Here is an 11,456-nt window from a genome sequence, read left to right as displayed (position 1 = left end):
CATAAACGTCTCCTTCAAACAAGTAATACAGTATAGTTAGTTAGGAGCTACAAAAAATACTGGCACACCGTTGTATTTATTTCAGCATTTACATAGTAATTAATAAATAACTGATAATTAATAAACGATAATCAATCAGATTCGAGTATATTAAATTTCGTATCATTCGGTGGTACTTCTCATGTTACTATAAAAATTTGATATCTACTACGAAAATGAACTGTACGAAATCTGATGAAAGAAGACGCTTCGTTTGCAAAAATAATGTCGCTTGCCAATACTTTTTGTAGCCATTCTATTTATACCACAAGAGGTATAGATATATTAAATAGAGTTCTACTTTGTATGAAGGCAGGCGCGAAATCGGGAATCGTGCGTGGAATTACTATTGCGTGAACGCGAGGATAGCGTACGGCCCGCGACAGGTTGCACTCGTGGTTGCAAGTTCGTTCGTTGGATCGATCGATCGATCGTTATCTCGGCTGAGACATCGCGTGCTCGATCCTCTTGTGACTCGCGTACGAGCCAGCCGCGGATTCACTGAAGCGGCCGCACGGCTGCGTCGCGGCAGCAGCGTGTAAACCCACGCCGCCGTCATGCCGATCTTAAAATAAATCCCGCGGGATCGAATGAATAGGTTGCGGGAATGCCAACACGTGGGGTGTGTCACGAATATCATTCGACCGCACGCTCCCGTCCTCGTACCAGGTGCCAGGTATGCGCGAGACAACGCAACGTGCGATCGTCAGTCGGTTGGATTCTCTATGGCGCGTTTCCATTGCGAGCTTGGAATTTTAAGGTGAATCGTAAGATGTATTTCGTCATAACGTCGCCGGCGAGTCATTTTCCGAAGAGAAATTCATTTCTGTTTGTCTTTGGATTTGGATTGGTAAAATTTATCACGTCAGATGTAGAATGTGAATCACAGTGGAAAGTAACGGTATGCTATTGTATCATATTAGCAGACTGTGTATTTTTATGCAAACTAATATTTTTGAGAATGTAATTAAAGAAGTAGGATCTTGGTAAAATATTGTTTTGCTTGAAAAGGAATATATATACTGTGGATTGTTATACCTAGAGAGCACTATGTTTCAGATATTTTATATATTTTTGCATATTGTGTGCATCTTGCGCAATTTAGCGCTTTGGAATTTAAATTAAACGCGTAAAAAACCGAAATCTAATTATGAGGTCCGATTAAACATCTTATTATTTGAAAGTACGTTTGTATGGCTACAAAAATTTCATACTATGAAAGTGAAATGTAAAATCTGATGAAAACAAAGCTTCTTTGGAAAATACAAGTATGAGCCAACCATTTTAATAGTAACTGCAATTCTCACTTAGTATATTCAAGTAGTATATACAAGTCAAGACAGATTGACGTGGGTTGAAATAATAAAAATTGGAACAATAACACTTTCATGGTCGAAATAAGAAAGGATACTATTTCCTCGTTGACACAAGTCCCTTTCTTTCTTATGGTAAACGAATCGATGTTGCGCGCGGATATAAGATTTCTCTGTGATTTCCGCATTTCTCGTTTACTCAGCTCTGGAATATCCTACCGAGGCAAGGAACATTTTAAATTACATGAAAATATCGAACAATTGCAGTCCACAGTGCAATCAGTTGTGTCAATCTGAATATCTCGAATTACGATTGACTCATTATTATTTTGTCCGTTTTCAAGTGCCATGTTATTTATATTATTTATATTTATTATTCCTAGTTTCTGTATACCATCGCTTCAAATTTTTTATTTTCAACAAATAATTTCCGTCAAATATTTCAAATCTATTTGTGAGGTAGAATTTTTCAATTTATACCATCTTATAAATAACAAGCAATTTCCAACGAAAATTGTTCGACATTTTTCTCAATTTTGTTACGCAGCAGGTGTTCCAATAAAATTCAAAGGTCGTTTGTTGTAGCATAGAAAATAATAATTTATTCAGCGTTCAGCGGAAATATAAACGTACAGTGTACTGCAGGGAAATATTTCTCTCGAAATGAACATAAAGTGTCGACTATACTTTAACAGCGAATGACTCTATCTGCGTACAATGAGGCATCGTTGGTACACGCACCTGTTTCATCCGCTACGCTATCACCTTTGTCATCCCCTACACGTTATAAAACAGTAATAAGTTGTTCGTATACGTCTGGAAAAAACGTATTTCAGGAGGTTAATCAGTAAATTCTTGTAAACTTTGATCCGCGATTCTGTTCCCTAAAAAACGAAATTATCTCGGTCTCGAGCGTTTTCGTGCTTCACACACACGAATGTACAATAGATTCTATGCGCGTGCTTTCGTACTATTTTCCCCTGAATGTACAATTCACCTCGTGTTTATTTTTTCCTTTTTCCCGTCTTCTTCTTTTATCTTTAAATCCGAACCATATTGTTTCAACCAGCCAGAACAAATTCGCACGATTCTGCTTTAGATTCGCGCCTCATGTTGAGTCAAATGAATGGAACTTACGTTACTTTGCATTGATTACACTGTTCCCCGAGCAAATATTTCAGACTAATGTAACTCGATCGATACTTTTAGTGTGCACGCAATGGTCGCCTGTATTTTCTATTCTGATAGAATATTGACTTTACTGCAATTGATTATTTTGTATTATTTAGTTAATAACAATTTTCAATGCAAAATTCCATCGATTCAAATATCGTGTTATTGCAATGTCTGACTTTCGATGTTTTAACGGCGCCGAATTTTATCCATTCAAATATCGTGATTACGGTTATTATAATTTTTTATTCATAAATATTCGAATGATACTTATTCGACAGCTTTGTGATTTGCACACGAAGATCAGAAAAGGAAAGCACGATAGATTCATTTTTGTCGATTTTCTGATTTTCATTTTCATTTCCGCTTTTTCGACAGCTTTATTCTGCCACTGTTCCATAAAGAACGCAAAATATAGTTTATTACATCTTCTTTAGCGATAATAAACTTGCTTGGAAAAACAAACTGATACCTTAATGCTAAAAAGAATTTTATGGAAATATCGTTCTTTACAATAGAACAATTTGTATGCAATAGCTTTCTAAAAATATTCGCAAATATTTTTGGAACTTTATTCGTGAATGATTGACGTTTCCAATTTGTCATTTCCAATTTGTTCTGTTATTTTTTGCAGATATGTACATTCTATTCATTTAACGATCATACAATAATGACCATTTCATTTGACTGAACATTTTTATCGAACGCTGTCGTTTGCAACATGCACGCAAACCTGTATACAAATCTAAAACTCGTGACTCGATAAACGTGGCAAAGTATTCGTAGTAAGAAATAGTACTACTATGCAACATATTATAATCAATTATACAAAAAAAAAAAAAAAAATCATTATGCGTGCAAAGATAAATCAAAAATAAAATTTATCTCTAAAAATTACAAAATAATAAACCTATTCAAATATTATAAATCTCATTTAATAATATTCCGATATCGGTAAACGAATTACGTATAATGTTTCATAATAAAAATAAAGTAATGAAACGAAGGCAATTAAAAATTGATCGACATAAACTTTCCAACTATATAAAATGTACAATTTCCCATTGGTCTTTACTTAATGATAAATCTTTAGAAAGCTAGGTCGCGTTAAAAGAAATCGTTAAAAGAAATAAATGTATCCTGGCTTATTGCTTCTTCGAGCTGAGTTTTCAAGTGCATCACTACGGTAACATCCTCTTAAATGCGACAAATCTCGTACGACTGGCACTTTCTGTGCTTCACGTTACCTATCTATGTAAATTAAAGTTTATAAAAGATCGCATAACCAACAGGGTAATTGGGTAAATCGCATTGCGTTTTACAGAATCGTTATCGCGTAATAATACTTACATTCATCTTGTACAAGTACATATACATAACATATGTGTCTAGAAATATATGCGCGGTCACTTATCCACTTGCCTTCGAGCTAAATGTAGATGCTGATTGAAAGTAAAAGAAATCGATGTGCACGATAATAGCATAGAAAAATTGCACTGACATGCTTTCGTAATATTCACTAACTTTTGTCAAAATTCTGATAATTGTGTATCTAAATAATATTTAAATTGATACTTTGCAATAAAATCTGATTTATCGTTACACTGCTTGTTATTAAAAATTGAAACGATTTAATGTTCAATCTACACAATCTACATGTGAATATAAATTTCATGTACATACTACATACACTTGAGGTGTACAACTGTTGATCTTGATATTATTATAATGCATTCCAGAATAAAATATAACATTTATAACTTTCTGATTGTGAGAGAAAGTATTCTAAAGAAAAGTAATAAATTCATACATTTGCATCAATACTTCCATACTTATTCTATTCATTACGTTTTCCTATAACGTGTGATAAAATGATGGATACTTATCAATAATGAAATCATGTACTATTTTACATAAAAACAATGTTACTTTTAACATCGATTTTTTTCTACATCTGACCATCATAAATCAATTTCTACAATTATAATAACATCTCAAAATTTTTACCATTCGAAAATGGCAAATTTTTTATTAATTTCAATTATTATGTAATTAATTTAATTAACTAAGATTTAATTAATTTCATGGATACATTCACACATCGAAAGGGATTTAAATGTGCAACGAGTAAAATCAAAATTCGGTCGAACGAAATATACGGAACGAAGGAAACTCGATAAGAAAATCGATTTCTTCGATATTTCTCCAAAATCTACATCGTGCAGGAACACAAACGGATCGAACGATGCGTATATAATAATATCTAAGTCTTATGAAGCATTCTATTTACGTATTTCTATTATATCGACGACACGTTATTCTTCTTGTTATCGCTAATCTTCTCCTACGTCGTATAAAGTAATGCACTCGCACAAACGATAAATTATCATACATACAATCAACAGTCAACAGGGGGAAAATAAAACGATTGCATAATCACACCGCGTTAAGTCTCATTTGGCCAACGAATTGCACGCTTAAAAAGAAGTCCGCTATACATATCACCTTATGTGTGTCAATCCTTTAAAAAGTACTGTCATTTCGATCTGTATACGTGTTGAGGGTGGCCGTGAGTGAGTTATAGTTGTAGTAGTTGGGCCTGGTCCGCTGCAATTGTCACTGGGGGCTGTAGATGTCGCTGCCGGGGTACTGCTGATTTTTCCTCCGTTTTTCGGTGCGTGGGAGTAAATTCGGACTCCGGTCGCCGGGATTCGAACCCGGGTTCCGAACGTTCGCAATCTAACACCAACTTAACCACTGCGCTGCTTTTTTTTTTTTTTTTTATCTCTGTTTATTTGTTCCAGGTTATTTACATATTTTTTTACATCATTTTTTTTCCAGAATAAACGCTGAATTCTAATTGTAGGGTGGTACAGGCAAGAGTACCGATACGCGGCGGTACGACGTAGCCATGCATTACTACATTCTTTTCTATTTTTTTTTTTTTTTAAGATTATTATTGTTAAATAAAATAAAATTAAGCCGCTGTTGCGCTGTGCTTATGTACGATATTTTAATTTATGTCCTGAAAGCCTGGACGCAAAAACAGGACAGTTCGCTAGCCTATTAGGGAGGGGCTGGGAGGGGATGGACTGGGAGGGGTGGGGAGGGGTAACCACTGCGCTGCCGTCGTCCTACACTAGTTAGTGTCGAGTGGTGGTGGTATTTGGCTTGTCGAGTGCCGCCACAGTACCCCCTTACCAGTGATAGCGTTAGAATCTTAGTGTAATAAAGCGTCAGCCGACTGTCGTCCAATTCGTGCGGATGTTGCGCGAAGTCTTCAATGTGGCGGTGGATACCTGTCAATACGGTGCGGGCGTTCTGCGTACGAGTGTGGGAGGAGCCTCTGTTCCTCATTTTAGTATGACGTGCTGGTGGTGATGCCCATGAACTTTGCGATGGCTACATCACTCCTGGCTTGGTCATCGTCTCGTATCCTGTCACCTGCTTTTGCGCGCGATCGGAGGTGAGGAGGTGTCGAGGTTCGCTGTAAAAGTAGCTTTTCACATCCCGTGTTCGTCGTAGCGGTAGGGTCCGGCTTACCACAGGTCTAGATTCGCGATGATGAAAGCTCTCAGTAGTGCTATCACGGTCACACCTCAGTTTTTGCTGTCGATCACGTCGGGGTCACCAATGTTGAGGGTGGCCGTGAGTGAGTTATAGTTGTAGTAGTTGGGCCTGGTCCGCTGCAATTGTCACTGGGGGCTGTAGATGTCGCTGCCGGGGTACTGCTGATTTTTCCTCCGATTTTCGGTGCGTGGGAGTAAATTAGGACTCCGGTCGCCGGGATTCGAACCCGGGTTCCGAACGTTCGCAACCTAACACCAACTTAACCACTGCGCTGCCGTCGCTCTACACTAGTTAGTGTCGAGTGGTGGTGGTATTTGGCTTGTCGAGTGCCGCCACAGTACCCCCTTACCAGTGATAGCGTTAGAATCTTAGTGTAATAAAACGTCAGCCGACTGTCGTCCAATTCGTGCGGATGTTGCGCGAAGTCTTCAATGTGGCGGTGGATACCTGTCAATACGGTGCGGGCGTTCTGCGTACGAGTGTGGGAGCCTCTGTTCCTCATTTTAGTATGACGTGCTGGTGGTGATGCCCATGAACTTTGCGATGGCTACATCACTCCTGGCTTGGTCATCGTCTCGTATCCTGTCACCTGCTTTTGCGCGCGATCGGAGGTGAGGAGGTGTCGAGGTTCGCTGTAAAAGTAGCTTTTTGCGTCCCGTGTTCGTCGTAGCGGTAGGGTCCAGCTTACCACAGGTCTAGATTCGCGATGATGAAAGCTCTCAGTAGTGCTATCACGGTCGCACCTCAGTTTTTGCTGTCGATCACGTCGGGGTCACCAATGTTGAGGGTGGCCGTGAGTGAGTTATAGTTGTAGTAGTTGGGCCTGGTCCGCTGCAATTGTCACTGGGGGCTGTAGATGTCGCTGCCGGGGTACTGCTGATTTTTCCTCCGTTTTTCGGTGCGCGGGAGTAAATTAGGACTCCGGTCGCCGGGATTCGAACCCGGGTTCCGAACGTTCGCAACCTAACACCAACTTAACCACTGCGCTGCCGTCGCTCTACACTAGTTAGTGTCGAGTGGTGGTATTTGGCTTGTCGAGTGCCGCCACATACGTTTGTATTCTCCATCATCGTTTCATTCTATTATCCGATCGTATGACTTCCTCGATCAGATTTTTGTCATTTGGGACGTTCAAATAGCTCGAAAAGATAAGCAATTCAAACATCGAGCAACATATTTTGATCGTTTGTGTGAGTTTGAACAAATTTTGATCCGCTTGAACGAGTCGATTTCACTCAAAATATATTCCAACGATCAAGTACTTGGCAACTTTCTAAAATCAAGTTGTATTCAGTTTGGATTCCTAACGTTTGAACATCTCGTGTATTTGAACAATTCTACATGCCGTATGTTAGAGGAAAAATATTAATCGCAGAAATGTTAATAGTGCAACGATGATATCATTACGAGATTCTGATGTATAAGTGGAAAGTCATGGAATATTTCTGGAGCGAGATCCACGTGTATCCGATCTCAGCTGAAACGCGTCTGATTCTGGCAAACGTGCCAAAAAGAACTTGACGGGACTCGAACCGTCCTTTAACTCGATTTGCCACGCGTGTCAGAAGCTTTCTGCTATCCCGCTACGCTCGACATATTTGAAATCAACCGAGAACTTTACACGGATTGCTAGAAAGCTGGCCTTCCACGACACCACACTGTCGCGAAATTCTGACACCATCGAAAAGTATACCTATAAATCAATCGAATTTGATTTGTTTTCGTTTGTGTTGTTAAAAAAAAGTTTGGAGAGGAAATTTTCAAAGGAAGCTTGATGAAGTAACATTCAAGTTACACTTTGGTGTTAACTGATAATCTGATTTCTATGTACTTAATTCTATTGCTCTATATATGTTCTATATTTTACGTTTTATTTTTATGAAGAAAAAAGTGAATAGAGGATATTCGAAGGCAGATATGAGTATGAAGAAATGAGGAGATCAGCAACAATAAATTATGCGATTTGACATTATTTATGACGATTCGATAAGGAATTATTAGTAGCGTTCAGCATTGATTTTCTATGGGTTAAGAATTAGAATTCTTCACGCAGAAATTCGTTTCATTCGCGTTTTAATTATGAACTTGTTACTCTGATTGTAGATTAATGCTATATTAATAGCAACAGTGATACAGTAATATCTGGATAATTAAACGATTGAAAAGATATCGTATCATGTTAATAATATTTCAAATTGAGAATAATATCTTACAGTACTGATAATATCTTAAAAAATCGTAAAACCGTCTTTTGGTACTTTTTTTATGCAAAATAATCTATGAAGAAAAATATCTACTTTAATAGACCAGGCTTTTCCTGACTCGTTATTAAGTTTCAAACAACAAAAAAATTATTACATCATAATTCTAAAATAACTTCTATCCAATATTCAATTTAAATTATATTTCATACGTAATATAAGCTTTCAAAGATCCTCGAGCAACTCGCAACATATTAAAAGCTTATCCGTCCTTTGTATAATATGTACATATTATGGTATACACATATTTAAGACAACATTTGTCGTAAGATCCTATCTAACAAAAAATTAATTAAAAAAACGCAATTAACAAGTATTATCTGCAAAGTTCATATTTCTATCTCTCATCTTAATTACAAACATTCTTTCGTAAACTATGTATATCCTAATGTAAACGTAAAGTATTATAATCTTCTTCCTTTTTCCATCTTCCTTTTTTTTCTCTTAAGATTTTAATATCTCGTCCACGACATTCGTCCATTGAGAAATAACATTCATTCGTAAGCACCGAAATGAAAGTACTTTTTACGACACTGGATACTAAATGTGTGTTAAATTGATCAGCTGAACACGTATACGTAAAACAAACAGCGCAACAAGTATATTATTTCGCCACTACTCTACCACGTAAATTACTTCCACCTTTACGTTATAATTACACAATATATGCAGGATAATGGGGTTATACACGCACGGTTCCTGCGATACGCTATGTCGCCAAAAAATATCGTTCTCCTAATGCAAGGACGCGCAAGGAAGGTTTGCGACAATAACAGAGCTAAGAGCTGTTTGCCGTTTCGTTAAACACACACGACTAAAAGTCAATTGAAGAACGGAAACTAACCGCGCTAAAGGAGCTCAACGGAAGAACAGATTTCTTGTATACGGCGACGCTACTCCCGCTTCCTATTTCACTCCGGTAATTGCTTTCCCTTCTCAGTTAAGTCTTTCTCGATCTTTGTTTGATGAAGTACTTTCGAGAATACTAGGTAAGTACAAATTTGTTTTTTTTTTTTTCTTTCTAAATAATGGAGTAAATATTGCAATGAATATCGTGTTGAGATTTTAGGAATTACTGCAGACTATTTCGTCTAGACTGTGACAGGTTTGTCATTTGCAATTTGTAGTTTTGTAATTTTCTAATTTCATGTATAAATAATTGGTTGACAAATAATTAGATGAATTGTTTAAACGTTAATATTTTTGTCCTTAAGAATTACTACAGATTATTATTTTCTAGACTCTATACTGCAACAACTTTTTTGCTGGTAGATCATATTTTAATATCGATCCCTTTCCTAAAAATGATAATTCAAACATTCTTGATCAAATATTACTACTGCCAAAATTTATATAACAGAGTAAGTTTATACACAAATTAATATTAACATTCATTTATGATAAAATAAATTGCTAATAGTCTGTTACACTGATTGATGCGTCTGTAAGCAACAAAGTCAAAAGAAAGAAATGTTAGATTGGTCAAAAAGTACGTATGTAACGCGTTTTATTGTACTGTTTATTTTGTGTTTGCAGGAAGTATGATTTAATAAAACATTTCGAGCACAAATCGCGGTCTGAACTTTATGTTGCAAGCTAATGCAAATACAACTAAACGAAACGTCTGAAATAGAGTCTTTCACAAATTTCCCATTACTATTTCGGAAACGTAGATCGAGCTAATATTGGTTTTAATCGCTTTTCATTCTTTTCATCTATAATTGGGTGAATAAATTGCCGATTGTTACATAGTCGTTGCATATATTTTCGTTCATTATGTATTTACCTTATATCGTATTTATCTTGAATATTTTGTACCATACTCTGAATATCTTGTACGTATTTCTGTATTATGGACACTATACGTTTTTCCGTCTTCAAATTTCCCATGAAGCCATAAAGATCTATGAAACCCAATCACCATCATCGACACCATGAAAAATCCAGAAAGTCATACAAATCTTCTCATTGCTGCGTTCCACTTCGTTCGAAAGAGTTTCACAAAGTTTTCCATCCCGGAAACGTCACGTTACGCAAGAAACAGCCAATTTGAGCAAAGCCACAAATCGCGTCGGCGCTTTTTGCTCTACGGCCTCCTCGAAGGGGCCGTAAATCTAGCGCAGCCCCATTATCCGAAAACACGTAAAATAAGTCGGTCAAAATGATGCAAGAAATTAGGAGAAAAAGCTGCGTCGCGCCATATGCGGGCTGAATCGAATAAATCTGCTAGGAAGAGACATTTCAAGAACTGGCTAATGCGCTTGACCGAAAAATCTGTTTATCCATCGGATCCACGATAATTCCTTTCGGTAAATCCTTCCGGGAAAAACGGAACATTTGCTAGTCGCGATCTGTCCTTCCACGTTAGTCGAAATGTGTATCGAACGAGTGGTTCAACCTTAACCCAACGAAACTTTGTCGAACTCTTTCCTTCATAGGACGTGGCAAACCGTTTGGAAACACGCGATTACTCCTTGCTTTACGAATTGGTGATCCAAGTACTTCTGTTCGTTGACTGATATCCTTTCATCGCTGGTTGTCATATTCGGTTATTCTTGAAGAACAAACGACAGTTACTATGATTTAGAAAAATATCGTTTCGTACTTTTTCCTCCGATTGAGAGAAACACGAAGGTAATTTGTAATAGTTCGTAATGTTTTGATTTGGTCGATTGGAAGACTGCCACTGTTGGAGACTATTTATTAGATATGTGGTGGCACATCGACAAGCCAAATACCACCACTCGACATTAACTAGCGTCGGACGACAGCAGCGCAGTGGTTAAGTTGGTGTTAGGTTGTGAACGTTCGGAACCCGGGTTCGAATCCCGGCGACCGGAATCCGATTTTACTCCCACGCACCAAAAAACGGAGGAAAAATCAGCAGTACCCCGGCAGCGACATCTACAGCCCCCAGTGACAATTGCAGCGGACCAGACCCAACTACTACAACTATAACTCACTCACGGCCACCCTCGACATTGGTGACCCCGACGTGATCGACAGCAAAAACTGAGGTGTGACCGTGATAGCACTACTGAGAGCTTTCATCATCGCGAATCTAGACCTGTGGTAAGCTGGACCCTACCGCTACGACGAA

This window comes from Bombus terrestris, chromosome 4 (genome assembly GCF_910591885.1).
Source record: "Bombus terrestris chromosome 4, iyBomTerr1.2, whole genome shotgun sequence".
In the NCBI taxonomy this organism is placed as follows: Eukaryota; Metazoa; Arthropoda; class Insecta; order Hymenoptera; family Apidae; genus Bombus; species Bombus terrestris.
The sequence above is the reverse complement of the archived record's forward strand: the minus strand, read 5'-3'. Positions refer to the sequence as shown.